Genomic DNA, 25,054 nt, shown 5'->3' on the forward strand with positions numbered 1-25,054 from the left:
TGCGTCTCTGGGGACTGGATACATGTTATTGCATTTGCTGATGCTACAGCCACGTTACTCATTTCATTTGGGGATGGTGGGAATGAATTCCAGAGCCTCACGCACTCCAGGTCAGGACTGTGCTACCGAGCCACACTCCTGAATAGAAGAACTAGCTTCTCCCTGTGGTCCACTCCCAGTCCCAAGCTCTCAAAAGCAGCTGGTCTTTTGACTTGCACTATTAACCGCCGTGTGGGTGCTGGGAACTGAATTTGGGTCTTGTGCAAGAGCAACAAGTGCTCTTAGTCACTGCGCCATCTCTCCGGCCTCTGCACTCTGTTTCTGAGCTTCACTTCTGGCTGTATATAGCTGCAGGTCTGTATGCTTTCTCTATGCTCACATGCTCTGGGTGAGTTTCGCAGTTTATCCATCCTTGGTGATGTCCATTTGGGATATTTTCAGTCTGGTGTGACTCTATCTCGTTTGTTTGAGGGAGCAGTGCTAATGGGGGTACTTTCCAAGTCAGGGAATGAATGAGTTCAGGATGTTGTTTGAGTCTATGCTTGGGCATCAAGTTTCAGCTAGAATCAGCTGAGAGCTGCCAGCGTTTAGAGGACACCAGCCATCACATGGGCTGGTCATCAGCAACCTCACAGTCCACCAGTGTTTCTTCTGCAAGACTGGATCATTCGATCAGCCCCATGCCCACCTGCGGGTGTGGGAATCCATAGTTCGGGCCTTGGTAGTGACGATGGCTGCAGAGGAGTTTAGGGGCCGAGTCAAGTGGAGAACTTGAGGCCAGCAGTGACTCAGACCCCAACTCTGAAGGCCTCTGACTTTGTCTTCTGCTGTAAATGAGTGTGCAAACTAGAGTTCACACGCAGAAGCTTAATCTTCAGCACAAGATGGTTGAGAGGTGAGGTCTGTAAGGGATAATTCGGGTAAAGATGGAGGCATGGCTGAGCCGAAGAGCTCTGGCCTGGAATCCTCCAGTAGATTCTGACTGGGGCATAGCTCAGAGGTAGAGACCCTGCCTAAGATCTTTCTGCAAGAGTCTGTGGGTGAACTTAGTGGTAGAGTACCCCCGGACTAGGATCCCCAAATGAAGGGTTAGGGGCCTGGCTTCTGAGGGGAGTGATTGCTCTGGACTCATCAAATGAACAGGTCCTAAAAGTTCTGCCCTTGTGGATGGGTGAATGTTGTGGTTGGGGTAATGGGCTCCCAAACGGCAGGAGGATTCTCCTGCTGCTCCCCAGCCCTCTCTGTCCTCTCTCTGCTGTGGGATGAGGAGGCGTGATGACCCTCATCAGTGTGCCTTGGTATTGGGCTCCAAAGCTGTGAGAAATGCATTTGTTTCCTTTATATGTTACTGAGCATGCAACATCACACAGTGGGCTAAGGGCATCAGAATTTTAATGGCTCTCCTCTTGGATGATGGACTGACTGACAACTGCTTTAGTGCATGTGATGCTTTCCTTGGTGTTTTCACGGGGAGATACCCTGTCCATGATGGATATATGTGGGCTCCTCTGACCCGGTGCTTGGATTAGCATATGGCACATAGTAGGTCTGTGTGTTTCTATTCTGCTTTTGTGTCTCTCGTCTTATTCTTTGCCCGTCCACTGTTGCTTCAGGATCTAAGCTGAGGGGAAGGCAGGTACAGCCTTCTCTCCTTTTCCCCCAAGTGCTGCGGAAGGAGCGCAGCACCCCTACACACACATGCTCTGTGAGTGCTCTACCACTGAGTTATGCGCCAGACCTTGCTGAGTGTTAATACTAGAATCTCTTGGTTCCCAAGCCCAGGCCAGATTTTCCCCACCTCTCAGCCATCTGTTTGTATGTTCCTAATCATCTCCCTCCCGTTCCCTGTGACCCAATGCCAGACTCTCTTCGCCCCCCACTGCTCCTCCTTCCTCTCCAAATCCTTTCTCCATTGCTCCCCCTGTCCTTATGAGTGCCTCTTCTCAAGGCATCTGACACTTCAAATTCCTAAGCACAGACCATCTTCTGCAAGGGTGTGACAAGGCTTCAAACTGTTTGGGCATTGGAGAAATTGGAAAGAGTTGGAAAGGTTCGTGGCCTTTAACTGCTTTTGCAAGTTTTTCGTGTGTGAACTTTTGACAGTTCTGACTGTTTTAGTCACATTGAAGTGGTCTCTGTTGTGAATCATGGCTGCATGGCTTGCACTCCTGTGCAGTTACGTTGGATGATTGCATTGATGGGTGGACAGTGTCTTGCCTACTTTTCTGGTGCTGTGATAAAACGCCATGACCAAGGCATCTTAGAAAAGAAAGCGTTTTGGGGGATTTACAGTTCCAGAGGAATAAGAGTCCATCATGGCAGGGAGGCACTGCAGCAGGAACAGGAAGCTAAGAGAACACACCTTCAAAAACAAACTTGAAACAGAGAACAAACCGGAAGTAGGACAAGCCCAAATACTCTCAAAGCCCCCCCCCCCAGTGGTGTGCTGTCTCCAGCAAGGCTTTATCACCTACCCCCGCCCCCAAACAGCATCACAAACTGGGAACCAAGTGTTCAAATACTAAAATCCATAAGGATCATTCTTATTCAGACTACTACCGACAGGTGCATGGATGGATGAGTGGATAGTTGCCTGGCTGGATATTTAGATAGGTGTGCAGTGGATGGATAGATGTTGGATAGTCAGTAGACAGATGAATGGATGGTTGGATGGACAGGGGAGTGTGTGGGCAGGTAGGTCAGTAGATGGATGGGTGGGTGGGTAGATGGATCAATGGGTAGATAGATGAGTGTATGAATGGATTGTTGGGTAGATAGATTGGTGGACAGATGGATGGATGCAGAGTAGATAGATGGGTGGGTGGGTGGATGGATGGATGGATACAGAGTAGATGAGTGGATAGATGGATGGATAGGTAGGTTGATGGGTGGGTGGATGGATGGATGGATACGGAGTAGATGGATGGATGAATGGGTAGATAGATGGGTGAACAGATGGATGGATTGATGGATGGATGGATGGATAAGTAGATAGATGGGTGGGTGGATGGATGGGTAAATAGATAGGTGAATGGATAGATGGGTGGGTGGGTGGGTAGATGGATGGATGAGTGGATGGGTAGACAGATAAGTGGGCTGATGGATGGATGGAGAATAGATAGGTGGGTGGATGGGTGGATTGGGAGGTGGATGGGCTGGTGTAAGGATTAGTATGTAGATGAATGAGTAGATGTAATGATAAAGGAATTAGCTTGAAAGGTAGAAAATGAGTAGGCAGGTGTATGGGTATTTGTTGGATGTCAGAACATGGTCTGGGCAAGGCCTGTGTGTGGTCTCTGACATATGCTATTCTCATTGACTTGGGACCATGGCATTCCCTGTTTCTGCCCTGTCATGCCTTCTCCAGTACCAATCCACTCTTATTTGCTGCTTCCAGAAATTCAGTAGGCTTGGCTGCTCTTGAAGATCAGAGAGCAGGCTCCTGCCTTCATTGCACCTGGCACTTCCTGCACCATCCACCTGCAGGTGTTCAGTTGAGATGTTGAGATGCTGTGGGGAAGGCTAACAGAGTTATTGACAGACATTATTAAACTCTGGAAACATGTCACCTGTTTGTTTCAGTCATGGGACTGAAAGTGGAAGTCCTTGGCTTTTGCCGTATGGGTAGAAAAATTGGGACCATGTCTTCTCCAGGGAGAACAAGGAAATGCCTACCGTGGTTACTCAGCAGTCAGAACACACAGATTGCAGAATCACAGACTCCTGTGACATGTTGAGGCCTGATTCCTATTGTATCTTTGGTCTCACTCTTCCATTCTGCTCATTTGCATAATGGTGTCCACTCCGCCTCTGTTGCATCCTACAAGTCTTCCATAGATAGCTCCTCCCCAGGTCACCTCTTCCAAGATGCTCAGCTTCATCACTATTGGGCATCTAATGTACAAAGAAGAATGTGAAATCCATGGACATTCTCCCATACTCAAAGAATTCCCAGAATACTTCGATGCATCTCATTCTGTACATTTTTATGAATACAGAGTTGTGAATACAATTCCTTGTCGTCCTTGGAACACGTCGGACCACCATGTGTGGTCGGGCAGGTTGTACAGTGAGCAAAGGTAGCAGATCACACGTCAGAAGCATCAGAGAGCTGTATATTTGTTGGTGGAACTTAAGAATCTTGCTCTAACAAATTGAAGATATTATGACAGTTTTTGACAGATGGGCTTAACAACCCGAGAAAGGGGCGTCTTGTTTAAATTCTCACAACGGTGCTGTATGCATTGGCAGAAACCCCAGAAAAGATTTTTGTTAATATCTTGGTGATATTCTGCTTTCTGGGGTGTGGCGAGCCTCCTGCCACTGCCTCCTCCATCTGACTGTTTGAAACAACACCGCAGGGGACATCTTTGTGTCGAGGCTCTGTCCATGGTGCTGACACATTCTCAATCGTCTCCACACCCAATACTTGTTACCATTGCCTTTGGATCTGTGGGGCGGGTTTTGAGGCAAGGTGATTGGCAATTTCAAGATGCAGATGGTGCCAAGAAGGAAAAGGATAGCATCTGGAAACCATCGTGGTCCATATGTGAATCTGCCCTTTTGAACTTGAGGTGACTTTAGTTGTCAATGTCTAGAGATGTTTTTGGTTGTCAGGGGTGTGGGTGGTGGGGTTGGATGCCGCTGTTACCTGAGTAGGAGTCAGAAACATTGTGAAGCACTCTGAAATACCCAGGAAAGCCCTGCCAGTGAAGAGTTCTTCAGCCCAGGGAGCTAGGAAAACAGGCAGAGAAACCCTGATGCTCTGGGATGCTTTGAAGGAAGTGGGTGGATTTAGGATTTTTGGGTGACTTAAATTTCATTTACAGCTTTTCTTCCCTGCTGGGTGTCTAAGCCAGTTTTCTGTGAACCTCAGATCTCACACGATCAGCCACAAGCCTGCTACCGACAAATCCGTTGATATAAATATAGACGAGTGTGTGGAAGGGGGTCTCAGCTGGAGCTGGGGATGTGGGAATGTAAGCTGCTGGGCCTTCTCCTATGCTTGCAGCCTCCTTCTGGTGCCCAGCTCTTAAGTCGTGCCTCACTTTCTTTGTGTTCCTGGTTGGGATAGCTCTGGTGTCGGCTGTGACTCCAGTGTCCCTTCCTTCTGTCACCAGGGTGCCCTTTAGGCATCCCCAGGAGGCAGAGGACAGAGTGATGAGGGTTGAGATTCAAGGGGAAACATATTCATTCATATCCAGCCATCTGCTTTTATTGAACACCTATTGTGTGCCATCGAGAGGGATGGGAAGATGGGGGCTGTGTGGGCCTTGTACTCCCCTGGAAATGGCACCATCTGTCCTTATTCCCCTGCTCTGACATGCCTTACACCTTTGGCTGTCATGTGTGGTCTCTGCGTTAAGACTTTCCCCCACGAGCACCAGTTGGGCCTGGGCAGACATACCTGCTTTCCTGTTTCCTTAGGTAGACTCCTGGAAGTGACGTGGCTAGCTCATTCTTCTCAGTGTTGTGTCAGAAGTGGAGTCTAGGTAGGGGCTGGGAGATGATAATGTGCTTATTCTGCCCAACAAGGACGTGAGTTAGAATTCTACCACCCATGTAAAAAGCCAGGCACCGTATGCTGTGTGCTTATAATCCCAGCACTGGGGAAGCAGAGACAGACAGGTCCTGCATAGCCTTGTTGGTGAGCCTAGGCTAGTAAGAGATCCTGTCTGAAAGGAAGCAGACATGGCTCCTAACCTGTACATGCTCACACGTGAGTTAAAAAAAAAAGAAAGAAAGAAAAGTGGTAGTGTCTGCATCCCACTCTGCTCTGGCTAACAACACAGAGAGTGTGGTTCGAGTCCCTACAGGTTGTTTGCATGGCTCTGGCTCCGTGTCCTCAGGAGCAGTCTGTGCAGAGGTCTTGGGAGGTGGAACTGGGTCGTGTAGAGGCTGCCGGCTTTTGCGCTTGGCTTTTGGAATTGAGGCTTTGCATCGTCGTGGTGTAGGGTGCAGAAGCAAGCATACAGACTCCCTGTGTTCAGATCCCAGCTCTGCTTCCCAAATGATACCCATGTCGCTTTGCCAAAGTCGCTTTGGCCCTGAGACCATGTAAAGGAGGTGCTCCCTGAGTATTCAATACTACAGAAGTCCCCAAATGGGTGCTGGGTCCTGGTTTGTGTGCTACTCGTACAGGCCAGGCGCTGGTTTGGAAGAGAGTGTGGAGGTGCGTGTGCTCCTTGTGGCCGGTGGGGGATAATAGCTCCTCCATTTCAACAGCTCTCAGAGAAAAGCAAGCTCTTGCAGCCCCCAAATGGCCTGGTCTCCTTTAAGTGACCAAATAGGCTCTGTACCACATCCCAAGCTCCAGAACTTGGATTGTTGATGCCGAATCATTGGTATGACGTGTTGGTGTGTAAGGGAGCAGAGAGGCTGGGATGGGGTATAGAGGACTGGGCTGCTATCATATGGCCTTGCAGTGACAGCCAGTGGAGGTTCTCTTTCTCCTCCCCAGAGAGGCAGGAGCTCACTGAACTCTCACAGTCTCTCACACACACCCAAGCCCCTCTGTGGCACGCGGTCTTGGCAGTGCTATCGGAGGTGGAGGGTATACCAAGGGTGCTCCTGAGTTGATTGTCCTACCCACAGTGGGGTAGAGGTGGATGGCAAGGATGCTTGGCTTCACCATTGTCCCAGTGTCATTTCTGTGGCTGTGGTAGAATATCCTGACTAAAACCAACTTAGGAGAGAGAAGGTTTGCTTGACTCACATTGGCAAATTAGAGTCCATTGGGAGAAGCCGCAGAGAAAGGAGCCTGAGACAGCCGGTCACACCGCATGTACTGTCAAGAGCAGAAAACTGAATGCCCCCATGTCACCTGCTAGCTAAGTACTCAGCTAGCTGTCTCTACTCATGTGACTCCCAGACCAAGGAATGGTGCCAGCTACAGTGACCTGGGGCCTCTCACATCAGTTACAAGGTAACCGTCCCCACCCCCATAGACACGCCCAGAGGTCAGCCTGCTCTAGACAGTTCCTCAGTGGAAATCCTCTTTCCAGATGGTTCCAGGTTATATTAAGTTGACAGTTCAAACCTACGGGTACAATCTTGTCCCTGTTAGTCACCAGATGGACTCAGTTCGGCAAGCGGACTCAGGCAGACCCTGTCTTTACTTTGTCACTGCCCTCTGTGTCTGGGGTGGATGTTCCTTTCCATCCCCCATGGATGAGGAGCAGCTGGGCCGTTCTTCTCACCCCTGATGGCGATCCCTTTCCTCAGCCCCCGCTCTTCCTCTGTTAAGATTGTCACTCGATCACTGGTGCCAAGTGAGGGCATGGATGGGCTGTTGCCAGTACAGTCTCTTCCTGAAGGACCATGGAAGAAGTGCCTGATTCCACTTTAGGTTTTCTGGCAGTTCCCAGGGGTTGTGGGCATTGTTTCTGTCCTGCTTAACAGATCAGCAGAGAAGCTATATGGGGACTGTGATGGCAAAGAAGGGAGTAAAACCCAATGGTGGAAATACTCATGTTTTCTCAAGACACCTTTAGTGCCTGGTGAGGACAAGGCAGGGTAAGGGACAGAGTGGAGGGCAGCTAGGACTAGATTCCTTCACATCTGTGATGACCTTTGAGAGCCACTTGACCTTAGTGACTCTCAGTTTATTGGTCTTTAAAATGGGCACAAGAGGAACTTCCTCTGTGATAGGGTGACAATTGCATTTTGAAACACCACAGCAGACTGGCAGGTGGCCCCTCTTCCTTTCCCCCTTTATGTCATACCTAGACACAAAAATGCAGGCACGTATCCACAGATGTTCAAAAACCCTTGTCCAGGGTTGCTGACCTCAACCTGCAGAGAGCTGCACCAAGAGGCAGAGGGACAAACAGACATGCTGATAGCTGAGAACATGGGGAATCATCTGGAAGATTTGAAAGTGCTCTTGTCCAGTTGGGTAATGCACACCAGGCACCCAGATCTTGAGAGGCTGAGGTGGGAGTAGGGCATAGAGTGAGCCTTGCAGTCAGGAGTTCCAGGCTAACCTATTGCTACATAGCAACACTGTGACATGATATAGCATGTTAAGTGTGTTAAAATGTAACTTACAGAACAATATAATATCATAACAACAATGTAACAAAAATAGTAGACAGAATAGCAAGTGACAATATGTCATGACAGTGTCACAATGTAACGGAACAGTCTGCACCTTCCAAAAATGCTCAGGACACAACCTTACTCCATCCCATACAGGGTATTATTATTCTATAGCCCGGGCCAGCATTAAACTCACGACCCCTAACCCAGCATCTCTAGTACCCGGATTTCACACATGTCCCATCACATCCCAGTAGTCATCTCCCCAGGGGTCTATGTGGGTGGTGAACTGAGCAGGTAGGTGGAGGCTGGAGCTGTGACCCTCAGAAGACCACTCACTCTTTCTGAGCCAGAAGGTCCTTTTCTATCAAACTGGGGATCTGGCACCTCCCTGCCAGTCTGTGAGAGGAGTCTGAAGTTGCGGTTCCAAGGGCTGCGTGGGCTGCCTGGGTACAGACAGCAGGCGCTCCTACATGTATGAGTACTTTTTGTTGTTTTGAGACAGGGTCTTACTGTGCAGCCCTACTGGTCTGTGTAGACCAGGCTGGCCTCAAACTCCTAGAGACCTGCCTGCCTCTGCCACCCATGTGTAGGATTAAGGCGTGGCTGCCACAGCCCCAGCGAGCTCATTGTCTGGGCTTTATAGCTAATAGTTGGAACAGTGCAAGCATCGACTCTTTAGGAAATAGCCTTTGCATTCTTTAAAAAGAAATTTGGGCTGGGAAGATTGTTCAGTGGTGTTTGTTGCTCTTGCAGAGGACTCAAGGTTGATTCTCAGTATCCATTTTAAGCAACTCACATCTGCCTATAATTCCAGCTCTAGGGTATCAGATGCTTCTACATTCAGCCTTTAACACTTGCACATGTGTATGCGCGTGCACACACACACACAAACACACACACTAGCACCTGCACATGTGTATGCACACACACACACACACTAGCACCTGCACATGTGTATACACACACATGTTCATGCATGCATAATTTTAAATATATAAAAAAGAAAAACAGAAAAAAAATAGAGGCACGTCAGAAAGATGGCTCAGTAGAATAAAGGACTTTTGCTACAAAGCCTAATTACCGGGGATCCGTGCCTGGAGGACGTACAGGTGGGAAGAGAGAAACAGTCCCACAAGGTTGTCCTCTGTCTCAGTCACTGTCCTGTGGCTGTGCAGAGACACAATGACCACGTTGGCTTAGAGGAGAAACATGTAATTAGCGCTTGCTCACCATTTTAGATGGAGATTCCACTGTTATTGTGGCGGGCAGCAGGCAGGCATGGTGCTGGAGCAGTAGCTGAGAGTTCACATCTGATCCACAAGCTCATGGGAGTGGGGAGGAATCAGGCCTGGCAAAGGCTTTCGAAAACTCAAAGCCCACCCCAGTGACACACCTCCTCCAGCAAGACCACTCCTCCTAATCCTTCAACAGTCCACTAGCTGAGAGCCAAACATTAAAGTGCATTAGCCTGCGGGGGTCAAGTTCATTCAGACTACCATAGTCACCAACCTCAGTTACCTGCTGGGTCACGTGCACCTCCAATAATAAATGAAAAGTAAGAAAATTGAGCCAAAAATGCTTATGCCATTATGACCTTTCATCTGCAGTGCTGGGGACAAAACCCAGAGCTTCATGCACGCCAGGCTAGCCCTCACGGCGGACTTCATTATAAACTTTTTAATCAAGCAGTTTGGTAGCATTCCTGGTGCAGTGCCACCATCACCTCTGCTGAGCTCCAAGACATTCTTTTCATCATCCCAGAACTCTCTAGACCCCTGATTCTAATTGCTGGTGACAGCCCGTATTCATAGAATGGGCACTGGGTTTACTTTTCTAGTTTTGGGGATTTGGAGCTCTCTTCCCTGGTAGATGATCTTGGCACTCGAGTGTGGATGTGGGGATGCCCAGCTCCGTGCCTACTTGGGGTCTCTGTGTCTCCAGAGTGCTCAGGCAGCTGGTGCTGTCCCCTGTAAGCCTGGTCCCTACCAGCAGTCTCTGCTAATCAGAGCAGCAGGTACAGAGTCGGCCCTCCAGGGTGGCCGCAAGCCGGATTCATCTCGGCCGGATGTCTTCCCCGTAAATATTTAATAAACAAGACCTACAACTGGCCATGCTGAGAATGTTTGATAGTAAAGTTAATGAGGGATACGAGTGACAGGCGGCCACAGTCCCCTCCTGAGCCCGGCAGAGGCAGGAGCTGAGAGACGGCCCTGAGGACAATGGTGACCACTTCTTCTTTAGGTCACTTGATATTTATGTGGTGGTTGGGGAGACACGAGGACAGGGAAGGTGTGGACATGGAGGGAGGTGAGGTTGGGAACAGTGATGGGTGCGGGGGGGGGCGTAAAGGAGATGAGGGAACTGGAGAAGGGAAGGAAGGAGAAGTGCTGAGGTGGAGAAATCCCACCGCCGCTGTCCCTGGCCACTTCATCCTGGCTTCTTATTTCCTGTCTGTTTCTCATTTCCTCCCTGCAGGTTCCCATCCCAGGCCTCACCCTGTTTCATTTCCTGAGTCTGTTTACTTTCTGCTCTAACATCTGCTCTCTCTCTCTCCCTTTCTTTTACCCTGCCTTTGTCTTTTTGTTCCTGCTCTTTCCATAAACTGGTTCTTGATCTGTATCTCTTTGTGATGGGACTGTGGGTGATTCCTATCTCCCAAACCCCCTTCCCAGAATGCATAGAAAGACACAGGCAGAGGCCAAGGGGGAAGAGAGAGAGAGAGAGAGATCAATACAGACCAGGGAGCAGGCTGGATAAGGATGGAGAAACAAAGAACAGTTTGGTATTTTCAAAGTTTTATTTTTAATTATGTGTCTGCGCACATGAGTGCAATTGCCTGAGGAGGCCAGAAGGGGGCATTATATCCCCTGAGCTGGAGGGACCTGTTGTTGGAGCCACGCGCCATGGGTGCGGGGAACAAAACATGGCTTTTTTGCAGAAGCTGTCTGTGCTCTTACTCCTGAGCAGTTTGAAGACTAACAGTAACTTGGTCATTTTTGTTGCCCAGGGGTTCCTCATCACCTTGGTACATTACCAAAGCCTGATAGCTCAGTGCATTTGAACTTTATGTAAATGAAGTTGTCTTGTGCAGGAGGAACAAACATGTCTTTTTTTTTTTAGATTTGGCCCCTCATTCCCCTCCCCAAGCACCACTCTGGTTTCCGATGAGGAAGATGGTTCCTTTGGAGAATTGTTTGTAGATCTGGTTGCCTCTGTGGGAAACTGCCGGACCCTCGGTTACCATAGACTCATGTGAAATGCTGCTCACGTGTAGTGCAAGGGGGTCAGCTTGCACTACACTCTTCAACACATGTCCTTTGTTAGGAAAACGAAACCAAACATGTGGCCTTCCTGTGGGTAGTGGATGATTTCACTTTGTTTGCTCTCTTGTGATCCTGCCTCACATCTTGTCCATCTTTCCAGGTATATTTGTGTGTGCATGGCCTAGTGCGTTGTGTGTCTTCCTACATGTGGAGGCTGGAGGATACCCTCCATGCCATCTTCGGGGACACCATCTACCTCTTTTGGAATCTCTCACTGAATCTGGAACCTTCCAAGTCAGCTGGGCTAACTAGCTTGGATCCTCCTGCTTTCCTGGCCCTGGAATTATAAACTTATGTCACAGTATCCAGACTTTTTTGTGGGTTTTGGGAATCAAACTCCAACATCTAGATTTTTATGTGGGTTCTGGGGGTCAAATTCAGGTCCTCATGCTTGCACAGGCAATTCGGCTACTTACTGAGCCATCTCCAGCCCTCCATCCTTTTTTTTTAGTAGTTTATTTTTTTGCTTTTCATTTTTTCAATATTGATTCCTAGGTGCTCTTTATATATTCTGGGAATGCCTTCATCATTTATCATATGCGTCCTCTGTTTTCAGATAATAACTATCATACTATTACATCCTTCTAAACACTTTTCCACATTCCATGTCTTTTGTTTGACAGCTGTTAATTTGAGAATGAGGAATTTAAACATTTTTTTTCTTGGTAGTTGTTGAGTTTAGTATCTTACTTAAGAAATCCATTTCCACTCTGGGGCAAGGACTATATTTTCTGTTATTTCTGGAGGCTCCACTTTTGCTCTCTTCTCATTGGCACGGCGTTGGCTTTTACTTGCGGAGTTAGGGAAGGGTCTGATTCCTCATCACTCCTGGAGAACTGTCCTGGATCATCAAAAAGGCCTTTGACCAAAGAGTTCTGCAAGACAACTTCCTCCAAACCTTTTAATCACATTAGGGGAGGCCAGAGGACAGCCATGGGACTTGGTCCTCTTTTTCTATCACGTGGGTCCTGTGGAATGAACGCAGGTCACCTGACTTGGTGGCAGATGCCCTTGTCCTCTGAGCTCCTCACCAGCCCAGACAGCCTGTTCCCTTTCTGCTTCTTCCCTTCTGGTTTGAGCTTGCCCTAAGCCTTTTGCTCCATGACTTTTTTAAAGTTAATTAATTTTATTTGTGTGTTTGGTGCATGGTGGGGGGTGGTTGCAGAGGTCAGAGTAGACATAGGGGCCCTGCTCTGTCACTCACCACCTGAATCCCTTGAGACATGGTCTCTTTCTGAACCTGGAGCTAAACTGATCAGCAAGCCGCAGAGATCCTTGCTTCTCTTTCCCCCACAACACTGCAGTTACAAGCATATGAAGCTGTGCCCAGCTTCTAATATCAGTACTGGGATTTGAACTCAGGTCCTCGTGCTTCACAACAAGTGTTTTTATTCACCGAGCCATCTCTTCAGACCCTGGAGCATCATACTTTTTAAGTTATATTTTTGTTTATTTGCTAATTTATTTAGTGTGTTGGGTGTATATATGATACAACATGCATTTGGAAGTCAAGACAACTTGTGTGTTTCTCCTTACACCATGTTTCTCCTTACACATACTTGAAGTGTTCTTGGATTAGGTTTACAAGTATGTTTGTGTCTATGTTCATAAGGAAAATTTGTTTGTAACTCTATTTTTTGGATCTTTGTGTGGTTTAGGGATCAGGGTAACTGTGACCTAGGAAAAGAGTTGGGCAGCATCGCCTCTGGTTCTATTTTGTAAGAAAATTTGAGGAGTATCAACATTATCTCTTTTAAAGTCTAGTAAAAATCTGTACTAACCATCCTGATTTTTTTGAGGAGGGGGCTTGGGAGAATTTTAATTGCTGCTTCTATTTCATTAGGAACTGTGCGTATGTTTAAACTGAAGATAAGCAATTAGTTATAGATTGTTAAAAAGTGTGCTAGGCATAGTGGCACAAGCCTTTAATCCCCAGCACTCAGGAGACAGAGCAGTTGGCTCTTTGTGAGTTCTAGGTCAGCCTGGTCTATTTAATGAGTTCCAGGACAGCCAGAGTTGTATAATAGAGAGAGATTTCTAAAGCACCCAAATATAAATAAAATAAAATGAAATCTATCATCAAATTTCACATATATAGTTGAGTACTTTTAACTACAGTAACAATGATATACATTAGACTTCTAAAATTTATTCTTCCCAAATAACTGAACTTTTGTACCATCTTAGTCAGGGTTCTATTGTTGTGAAGAGACACCTTGACCGCAGCAATTCTCATTACTTAACTCCAATGCTTAAAGGACAGCATTTAATTGGGTCTTGCAAGCAGTTTCAGAGATGCAGTCCATTGCAGTCATGGGGGGCAGCATGGCAGCATGCAGGCAGACGGCCCTAGAAAAGTTGGGAGTTCTACCCCCAGATCCACAGCCATCTGCAAGAGAGAACATCACTGACCTGGTGTGGGCTTTTGAAACCCCAAAGCCCCCCTCCCCCCGTCTCCTGAGTGACACACAGCCTCCAAAAAGGCCACACTTTCTAATTTCTCTCGTGTAGTGCCACTCCAGAATGACCAAGCAAACAAACATATGAGCCCTTGGGGGCCGTTCCTATTCAAACCACCACACACTCTTTAACCAACATCTCTTCATTTTAAGAAATAATTTTCAGTCTTAAACATTTCTTTGCCAAAAGTATTTATATGGAAGGATAAAAAGATAATGTCTAGAGTCATATCTGACACATATTCTCTTGCTGAATAGATCACTGAGATGCTGGGACCAAAGCCAGCAGCTAACGGTGTGCCTGTTCCCAAGCCATATGAGGCCCTTCTAAAGCGAAGACAGGAAAGTGTGCTAGTGGCCAAGCAGCAGGCTGCATGCTTGGGAAGATGGGTTCTGACAGGCTGGGATCCCACAGCATCAAGCAGGAGATGGAAGCGAAGGAGAATTGTCACCTGGAGCAGAATCAGGTTAAGGTTGAAGAGCCCTCGGGAGCATCCACATCTTGGCAGGACTCTTTCTGAGAGGCCACCCTACTCTTACATGACCATGCTACAATTTGCCGTCAACAATACTACTTGTTTTAGGGAAAATGGTTTTTGCTGACCTTAAATTTGCCCATATAACCAAGGATGACTTTGAACTCCTGATCTTCCAACTGCTATCTTATACCTAGGTTTTGGGTGTGTACCACCATGCCTAGCCAAGAATGGTTTTTAGTAGCAAAGAGTGTAGCCCAGGATATGAACCCTGCACCACAGAGTGCATTCAAGGCCACCTCATCCCCATTCATGAAACCCACATAATGCTCTTTTTCATTCTGCTTTTTGGCCTAGAACCCTTCTGGCCATTTCAGAGCATCTAATACATACTTCTGTGTGACTGACGGCAGCTTCATGAAGCTCTCTGTCCGTTTGTCTTTAGCTGAGAGTGTGGAGTTAAGATGCTCCTTCAGGTTTTCATCTGTTAGTTGAGGTAAGCTTGATTGGCAAACACATCTTGTTGGCACACAGTGGGCAAGACAGTTGTCTGCCAGGACGAGGATCTGAGGGACACTTCAGTAGACAGCACTGGAGCTGTGTGAGCAGGGTCCCTGTCCTGACAGCGTTTTCTCTTACTGCAGTACTCTTACTGCAGTACTGTCTGCTCCCAAAGGACAACCCCCTTCTGACCGAGGCGACTCTCCCACAAGGCCAGGCAGGAGACCAACGTGTTTGCCCCGACTACATAGCTGGCATGTCTCCTTTTGCGGAAAATGACATCTCCAGCCTCTCAGCAACCCTGCAGGTCCAGGAGAGCTCTTTAGGAGCTGGGCAGAGATGCTTAAACCCCAATACTTCCAGAAAGAAGTTTGCAAAGAAAAGGTGATGTTGCAAGCCCTGCAGGCAAAGCAGATTGCAGATGGATGCTGAGGAGGCCTGGAGTACGATCCCCAGTATCTGCTGCAAACATGCTACACAGAAGCAGTCCTGGCTTCTCTGGACTGGCTGAGACTTTGTGCTGTGTGGAGTTGCAGTGTAATATGACTACCCTGTCTGTGAGCATCCAGAGCCCAGATTCAGACTCGGCCATGGGAAGGGAGCTTGAAGCAGAAAGAAGGGTGCCCTGGAGCAAACACCGAGCCTTAAGTTCAAAGGAAGAAATATCCAGATGGTAATCTTTTTCCTAACAAATTTGATGACCAGCTCAGGTGCATTTAAATTCTTGTATCTTTGGTGGACATGGATGCTAACATGACATATGCCTGAGAACCAACTATATAGTTTATTTTTGTCAGAAATTAAGAGCATTCTACAATAAAATTAAATTTGTTTTTTAAACTTTCTTTTCCCAAAATAAGAGAGTCCAGTCATCCAGGAAACTCAGTCTAGTAAATCTCCATTGCAGCCTTTTATTTGGGTCCACGTTTGACTAACATTTGGTGTCTTTTTACATACAGCTGTAAAGTATGCATCTTCCAGGGAAAGGGTGGTCATTTACATAACTACAGTGTATTAATCAAATTCAAGAAAATTCCTTCTATTGAATATTTACTTGGTCAAGGATGGTTCATTTACATCAGTTGTTTATTGTTTTTATAGCTGCCTAGTACTCCATCATGAAAGTTACCAAGTAGTTCAGGGCATGGAGGAAATGATATCAATGTTGGGCTTCAGGTGACTTGACCAGATTGTCATGGTTAGTATCCAGACACACCCTGGAGCAGGCCATGTCTTGCACCCCGCATTGCACTTGCCTGCATAGCAGACAGTACCCTGTCCCTGTAAGACACAAGCTCTGCCCACCCCTTCTCTCCTCCTTCTGGTAATTCTCTCTCCCTCTCTCTCTCCTCTGTCTCTCCCATTCTCTCCACCCTTTCTATTCCCTTTATCTCTGTCTACATGGTGTATTCTGTCACCGCTGTGGTCCTCACCCGCCATGGGACCTCCCAAGGTCCCAACTCACACTGCATAATAAGAACAAGATGTAAGCTCAGTCTGTACGTGCATCTAAACAGTGTTTGCACTTGCGGGAATGCACTTGTGAGAATAAGATGAATGCTGGGCCCATAGGGGCCGGCTGAGGTGCTGATACCCACCAGGAGCCTAGCATGCTGGAGGAAGCAGAGGCTAGAACCCGGGCACATCACACCCTGCTTCCCCATTTCACCTCATTCCTCTGAGATACAGAAAAATAAGGCAGCATTGTATTAATAGCTTCACTTTGTCTTACCATTTCATTGTATTTACATTTAATAAATAGTCAGGGCAGTGTTGGCTCACTTCTTAATTCCAGCACTGAGGAGGCAGAGGCAGGTGGATCTCTCTAAGTTCAAGGCCAGCCCAATGCACACAGAACAAGTTCCAGGACAGCCAGGGCTACACAGGGAAATCCTGTCTTAAAAAAAAAAAGAAGAAGGAAAAGGGGAGCTGGAAGATAGCTCAGCAGGTTAGAGCACAGGCTAGGTCACTCAGGAGGCAGAGGCAGCCAGGGCTACATAGAGAAATCCTACCTCAAAAACAGCACTGGTTGCTCATTCAGAGGATTCCTAGCACCAGCACTGGGCTCACAACAATCTACCTATAGGGCCCAGTCATGGTAAGTTCAGCAGAGTTTACCATAAGGCAATACTTGGTTCTAAGAAAGACCATCCAGGAAGGGACCATCGAGAAAATACCTAACACTCCAAAGTCCAGCACTCACTCATCCCCTGTGTATGTGGATGGAAGGTGTACTCCAAGGCCAAAGTATTTCATGGCTGGTGTATGTGTTGAAACCTCTGTCATCAGTTGTGGCTTGAATCTGAAATGCCAGTTTTGAATGTTTGCTTCCTCGCTGGTGGTGCTGTTTTTGGGAACCTGTGGAGCCTGCAGGAAATAGAGCCTCACTGGTAGAAGCAACAAAGGCAAGGGCTTTGGGGGTTACACCTGCCGCTGGCTCCTGCCCTGAACTCTGGGGTCTCCACCACGTGTGTCTCATGCCATCACCTGAGCTGCCCTACCATGCTCTCTGTGCACTGATGGATGGGACCCTCAGGAACCACGAACCACAATAAGTCTTCCCTGAAGTCAATTCACTCAGGCTTTGTGGTCACAGCAACGTCAGAAAACTAACAGACCCTGCCAGCACACTTCCCTGACTTCAGCAAGCCATGCTAACTGAACAGGGGACTCTGCACTGAATGTAGCCAAGCCCTGACATTTCCTTCACATACTACACATTCTTGCTCTTGGCTGGTGCGATCTAGTAGAAGCCAGAGGACAAGGGAGCTTGCTTATGGGCCTGGAGCATGGCAGAGAAGGGAAGAGGTTGGGTTTGGCATGTCAAATGAAAGGAAGCCAACCCAACCCAGCAAAGCCAAGAGTATTAGAAGTAATCCTTCACCTCCAATATTCCGACTCTGGACAGCTTCCGTTACTGGCTAACTGCTTTAGAACTATTCTTATGGGAAGCGATGAACTGGACATCAGGTGTTTGGGACAGAATTCTGCCTACATTTATACTACACAGTGTTGTTTACTTTTATTCACACCTGTATAAATATCGGTGGTTTACATTTTACTTGCTAGTGTCTTCTGAAATTGATGGAGACACCACCATCCTCATTCTTGTTTTATCCAGGGAGAATACAGTCTGTTATAATGTTTTGATATGCCCTCATTTGCATGTGGCCACTGAACCAACCTGATGTGGACTTGACCCAATTATTTCAGCCATCTTCACATTGGATTCTCATCACCGTGCCATCATTGAACTGAATGATCACAGACACCGGTAAGAGGACTTTACCTCTGTGGGATGGGCTTGGCTTTGCATAGCTGCTCACCTTGCATAGAAATGTCGGCCTCAAAATCAGCTGAAAATCACGGGAAGGGTGCTACTGACCCACTCAAATTCATTCCATTTGAATTTTCGGGTTGCACTGTTATGGGCTTTTTTAAACAGTGCGATACGATGTGACAGGTGCTGAAATCAGGGCCGTGTGTCTCTGGAAGAGCAAATGGGTGACAATCTCTAGATCTGAAGTTCACAGGAACACTGAGTCAACCGCGCTGCTGTGAGGTGAGAGCCATATCTGTGCCTCATGCGTTGAGAGAGAGAGAGACAGAGAGAGAGAGAGAGAGAGAGAGAGAGAGAGAGAGAGAGAGAGAACGGAGGGAGGGAGGGAGAAAATTTTGACCTTGATAGTGACTTTTGTGAAATAATGGGTAATACCCAAGAAAGCTTGACAGCCTAGTTTCTTTCCAATAATAGTTAATCTCTAATATTTCTAATAATGAGCTTTTGTTATATTATTACATATTGCATTATTTATATATTGTATTTATTCAGGATTTAAAGAATTTTTAGCTTTGGGAAGAGACTGTAGTTTTCGTAGCCAGATTATTTTAAGATTGGGAAATTTAATTTTTTTAGCCTGTGTGTGCGTATGTGTGTGTGTGCGCGCGCGCGCGTGTATACCATTTTTCTTCTGAGACAAGGTTTCTCTGTAGTTTTGGAGCCTTTCTGGGTTTTTTTTTTTTTTTTTTTTTTTTGGTTTTTCGAGACAGGGTTTCTCTGTGGTTTTGGAGCCTGTCCTGGAACTAGTTCTTGTAGACCAGGCTGGTCTCGAACTCACAAAGATCCGCCTGCCTCTGCCTTTCGAGTGCTGGGATTAAAGGCGTGCGCCACCACTGCAGACATGTATACCAAGTCTTAAAGACTTGTTTAGGGGCTGGGTAGCTAGCTGGGTGGGTAATGGGCTCGCTGTGCAAATGCACACACATAAAGACGAATATGGTAGCATTGGCCTAACCCCAGGGTTCTTATGGTGAGACGAGAGAACAGGCAGCAGAATCTCCAGAAGTTTGGGGACCACTTAGCCTGGCACTCGGGATGCACAGAGCAAGAAGCCCTGACTCACACAGGTGGGAAGTAGGACTGGAGAGAAGGATCAGTAGTTAAGAGTATGTACTGCTCTTGTAGAGGACCAAGTTCTGTTCCCAGCCTTCATGTCACGCAGGGTGATGTTCTATCTCCAGATCCAGGGCATCCAATGTCCTCTTGTGGTCTGTTTGTACTCACAATCACACACACACACACACACACGCACGCACATACTTAAATTAATTTTTTGAAAGATGCATGGCAAAGATTGTCATTGAAGCTATATTCTGACCTACACATGCCTGACTCACACTCAGGTACAGGAGTACAGGTCACACACAGACCTGCACATGCATGCACCCACGCCCATATACAGGGGTACAGTCACACACAGACCTGCACATGCATGCACCCACACTCAGATATAGGGGTACAGTCACATACAGACCTGCACATGCATGCACCCACACTCAGATACAGGGGTACACGTCACACACAGACCTGCACATGCATGCACCCACACTCAGATACAGGAACACAGATCACACACAAATATCGCTGACACACAAAAAGATAGGCAATAGTTGATAATACTTCAGTTTCTTGTTATGGAATCCTGTTGGTAGAAATTTACATCTCCAAAATGATATTTATATTACTGTTTGGAGTAGGTGGGCCTTCTGTCTATGTGTTACTTTCATTGGTTAATAAAAAAACTGCCTTTGCTTTTTGATAGGGCAGAATTCAGATAGGTGGAGTAGACTGAACAGAATGCTGGGACAAAGAAAGCAGAGTCAGGCAGATGCCATGACTCTCTTCTCTGAGACGGACACTGGTTAGACTCATAAGCCACGGTCAAGTGGCAATACAGATATTAGAAATGGGTTAGATCAATATGTGATAGTTAGCCAATAAGGCACTGGAGATAATGGGCCAGGCAGTGTTTAAATGAATACAATTTGTGAGTTGTTATTTTGGGTGTTAAGCTAGCCATGTAGGAACCGGGTGGGACAAAAAGCAGTCCATTCCCCTTTTACAACAACTGATTATAAATATTTGTTATGTGGTATATAATACTGTATTTATTATAAGGGTCACATAATCTACTTGAATATTGAGTTAAATCAACCGATTCATGGCTGCTCTTTCTTCAAAAAAAAAAAAGAAAGAAAGAAAGAAAGAAAGACTAGTAATTTTATAGCTTATATTTCAGGTACAATTTTATCACTTTTTTTTTTACTTTGCCCAGTGGAACCCTCTAGTCACAATTTACATGCCTTCTCATCATAGAATCTCTAACGATAAAGAGTGAACATTGGTCTCCCAGGGTCTTTGTATAGCACGAAGATACACATTTCTTCTTCAAAAGCAGTTTAGAGGCATGCTCTCACTGTGTAGCCCAGGACGGCACCCAACTGGAGTTGCTACACTCTCACCCAGGAGTGTGAGGTTATAAAAGCACACTCACACCTCGCCTTTAAAAGCCCCATTGAAGACTTGACCAGAACTGGACAGTTGGCAAACGCTCACAGACAAACAGATAATGTGCACAATGATATGTATGGGCAAATATTTTAAACAGTTCATCCATCAGAAAACCTGGTAAAATTGTTGCCATATTTGTCTTGAGGCTTTGAATAGTTCCCAAGACACTGTGACTTTCTTTATGCCCCAGCTTTGGAATGCACTGGCCGTGAAGGTTTTCTGAAGGTGTTCCAGCCATCCAATAAGCATTTGCTGGAGCAGTGGTGGTGCATGCTTTTAATCCCAGCACTCGGTAGGCAGAGACAGATGATATCTGCCATTTTGAGGCCAGCCTTGTCTACAAAGTAAGTTCTAGTACATTCAGGGCTGTTGCACAGAGAAACTCTATCTCAAAAAACAAAAACAAATAAACAAAAAACCCCACACCAACCAAGCAAACAAAAAGAGCATTTAATGAGCACGTGCTTCTGATTAGCGCTTAACTACGGGGAACCATGCGTCCTTTTCCTTGGTTGTGAACCCCCTTGCTTAGAATGCCCGACCTTCTTCTATATGCCTGATGAAACTGTCTCTCGTCCTGTCATCTTCACTCATTCTATGCCACCTCGTGCCTTGCTGAGAAGACATCAGGTGTTTCTTCCTTTGATGAGTACAGTAACCCTTCCTCAAGAAGCCTAGCAGCAGGGGTGTGAATGGGATGCAGGTGGCAGAAAAAGAGGATGTGCAAAATGGCATCTTAAAGAAGGATCTCCTGCTAGCAGCTAGGTTGAATCTTCCGTGGTCTCTCAGCACTTCCCTAAGTGTGCACAGTGTTCAGGGATTCACCTCCTGGAGCACAGCCATGATGTGTCCAGAGCCGGTTGGCGAGATACTGTCCTAGAACATTGTGTCCACTTGTACCACCACACTGCGCCTCCAGTGTGTGTGTGTGTGTGTGTGTGTGTGTGTGTGTGTGTGTGACTTGTAAGTCCTCCTTGTTGCTCAACAGGACGGTCTGGTGACCAGAGAGTGTCTTTTATTTCATTTGGAATTTTGCAGTGTTTAACAGGTAAGACACACTCCAGCCAGCGGCTAGTAGACATAAGAATATTTTATACATTTGATTGCACGATGCTGGCGTAGGACACTGTTCCTCATGGCTTATTCTCTCTTGTCCAGCTCTACACCTGTCCTTTATTCTTCAAGCATTGAACATGATTCCCAAGTCAATACCAAGTGCATAAATGATTATGGGAATAAATATTAGATACAAACCTCACCTTTGACTCCCGACTCCTTTATAACATGGTTGTGACTCAGAATCTTAGTGACTGGCGTAGACTAGCATAAATGTTACTAATGTTCTATGTCAATATTCTAACTGACCCTGCTATCTAGAAAGATGACTGTTTACGCTGTAACGTGTAAGCATGCGCCGAGTGCTGCAGTGGTCTGCGGTGTTACACACCCACAGTTTCCAGGACTAAAGCTACGGGTGAGCACAACTGTTACCTCGTGTCTCAACAGCACTAATGCACTTTCTGAGAATCGTGAATCCCATCGTATCCAGCCGTGCACCTAAAAGGAAGAGGCATAAAATGCTACAGGATGAGTAGTTACTGCTTCTTCCCCTTTTAAAATAAAGAAAACAAATTTAAGGTAATGGCACTTTTGCTTCATTGTCTGAAAACTGCTGAAGGCTGTGCACTGCCCATGGAAATGGCAGAACTGGAAAATGTATTTGTTTGTAGGAGAGCCTCCATGCTGAAAATCAAAATGTCCAATTCTTAGAATTCAACTTGCAATATAAAATATTTTAAGTTAATAAATACAGAATATTTTAAACAGTAAAAGAAAATAATACCAATCTTTAAGGGAAGCTACATAGAAATAATCTCCATATTTTGCCAAAAGTGCTAGGAGTAGCTCAGTTAGAGAAAACTCGAAACATGAATGAAGGCTTTTCAATGTGAATCTGAGCTTCTGATTAACAAGGGAAAGTTTCTGTTAGATGCTTCCTGGGCAATGAGCGTTCTGATAATTTTCACTGTACTCAAGCTTTTTAAATGATTTTATTATTTTCATAATTTAAAATAGATGATTTGTGTGATTCAACAGGCCAATCTGAAAATGCAATTTTATATTTTTTCTAACATAAATGTTTGCTTATGACCAAGCTGGCATATATTTGGAGATTTTGCTTTTGTTTCAAAACTTTAATTAAAAATAGCGGCACTCCAGCCCCTGCGGTCAGGCCTAAGGGACCACGGCATTAACACAGCTAGCTTCCTGGGGACTTTTAATCCTTAGGTATAAACTGGGTCCAGAATCTGTAACACTAGGCTTAAAGTGAATTTTTTGTTAGTTTGTTTTTTGTTTTTCAAGACAGACTTTCTCTGTAGCCCTGGTTGTTCTGGAACTTTCTCTGGAGACCAGGTTGTCTCAAACTCAGAGATCCACCTGCCTCTGCCTCCTGGGTGCTGGAATTAAAGGTATGAGGCACCACTGCCCAGCTTTCAAGGGAATTTTAATAGTTAAAATTGAACAGCTGTGTCCAGAATCCACTACTGATAACACTTTATAGAACACAAGTTATCTCTTCCTGATTTGCAAACCATTCCAGGGGGTTATTTACAGTTCTTTAGGATGAACAAGAAAGGACAGAGACAAAGGGGAAAGGCCAGAAGGAGGGACACACGAAGAAGGGCTGGAGAACATCAGTATAAGAAAGAGGAAGAACACACTCCCCTGCAGGAGCACCTGCCAACGTCCAGTACCAGGCTATAGATCTCTAGTCTTCGAATCGAGAATTAGCAGAAGTGATCACAACTGTTTCTGTTACACAGTCTATGGCTTTGCTAAGTGCAGCCTTAATTCCACCAAATCTACCAAAAGTGAGTACAAAGCGAGTGTGCCACACTGTGCCGTTTTTGTCTCCTATCGGTACTCCCTGAGTACAGAGGTGGGAACACTTTGTTTTCCCTGGCGCGGATCCTTGCCATGCAGTACGTGAACAGCTCAGCACTTCCTTGCCACTGCTGTTTTCCAAAGTTTAAGAGTATATGCCGTATATAGCAAACACTCAGAGGCTGCAAGACTAGAAGCTGTCAAGGGCTGACAGGAATAAATACCTGGGTTGTCAAAAATTAAACCAAAGCAAGAAAATTAAAGCCATGGGTTTATGAAAGAAGAGTTCTCAGTCCTGACTTCCTGCCAGAATCACAAGACTGCCAGAAACACCATCCTGCACAGAACTACAGTCCAAGGAACAACAGCCTCCACAGAACCACAGCTTCCACAGAACCACGGGCTCCACAGATTCACAGGCTCCACAGAACCATGGGCTCCACAGAACCACAGCCTGTACAGAACCACGGACTGCACAGAAACATCAGCTGCACAGAACCACAGGCTTCACAGAACCACAGGCTCCACAGAACCACAGCCTCCAAAAAACACAGTCTGCACAGAACCACAGTCCACAGAACCACGGGCTGCACAGAAACATCAGCTGCACAGAACCACAGCCTCCAAGAACCACAGCCTCTACAAAACATGGGCTCCACAGAACCACGGGCTCCACAGAACCACAGCCTCCATAGAACCACGGGCTCCACAGAACTATGGGCTCCACAGAACCACGGGCTGCACAGAACCATGGGCTGCACAGAACCACAGCCTCCACAGAACCACAGCCTGCACAGAAACTGCTCTATATAATAAGTTCTCACACAAGGAAATCTGCCCAGTAACTAGGGGTTCACCATCCAGCTGGGGCCACTCTTATTATGTATTACTCACTGTGGCCAAGGATTACTGTTTCAAATATCTGAAGTAATTCTTACATTCACCTTAACATTTTTCTTCCTTTCTCTTGCTCATTGAACATGGCTGCTGTGCACTACAGCATTAGGACCTTTGCAGCACCCAGCGCCTCTCAACCAAACATCACCATGTTACAGGACTCCATCATTTCTACTGAGTGACTAGCGGCAGGATGAGGAGGCCTGGAAGCAGAGGGCCAAGGAGCAGACTCTTCCACAGGCTCCTGAAGCTTCCATCAGAAGCTTTCTCAGCGCCATTCACAACTGTAGACCTAAACTACGAAAAGACAGGAGGGGAGCTCACAGTAACGCTCGGGTGGGCAATGAGGGCTTTAAAAAGGTGCAGACTGAGCCCCAGCAACTGCTTGGGGTTGGTGACATCAGGAAAAGTGAACACTTACCTCCTTGTGGTCTTGGAATGATGGCTTTATTACAAGTATGGATAAATGGCTTTATTACAAGTATGGATGCGCTAGTAAAAGAAAGAAAGAGAGAACACTTTCAGCAAATCAACTCAAGGAAGAACATGCAAAATTTCAATTTTATGAACTTATTATTAGATAATGTAGCACATGAAATACACATTTGGTCTCCACCC

The 25,054-nt window shown here is 46.4% G+C and overlaps 1 long non-coding RNA gene across 2 annotated transcripts in view; it reads left to right on the forward strand.

Annotated features, from left to right (window-relative positions):
• Positions 1-14,394: 14,394 nt before the first annotated feature.
• Positions 14,395-25,054, forward strand: part of LOC142852176 (uncharacterized) — a 31,582-nt gene continuing 20,922 nt past the window's right edge. For both annotated transcript variants that reach the window (XR_012910940.1, XR_012910939.1), the window contains exons 1-4: positions 14,395-15,475; positions 15,904-16,000; positions 17,924-18,076; positions 18,266-18,364. This is a non-coding gene — a long non-coding RNA (uncharacterized LOC142852176). The remainder of the gene's footprint in view (positions 15,476-15,903; positions 16,001-17,923; positions 18,077-18,265; positions 18,365-25,054) is intronic.

The sequence above is a fragment of the Microtus pennsylvanicus genome, chromosome 6 (assembly GCF_037038515.1).
Source record: "Microtus pennsylvanicus isolate mMicPen1 chromosome 6, mMicPen1.hap1, whole genome shotgun sequence".
Lineage (NCBI taxonomy): Eukaryota > Metazoa > Chordata > Mammalia > Rodentia > Cricetidae > Microtus > Microtus pennsylvanicus.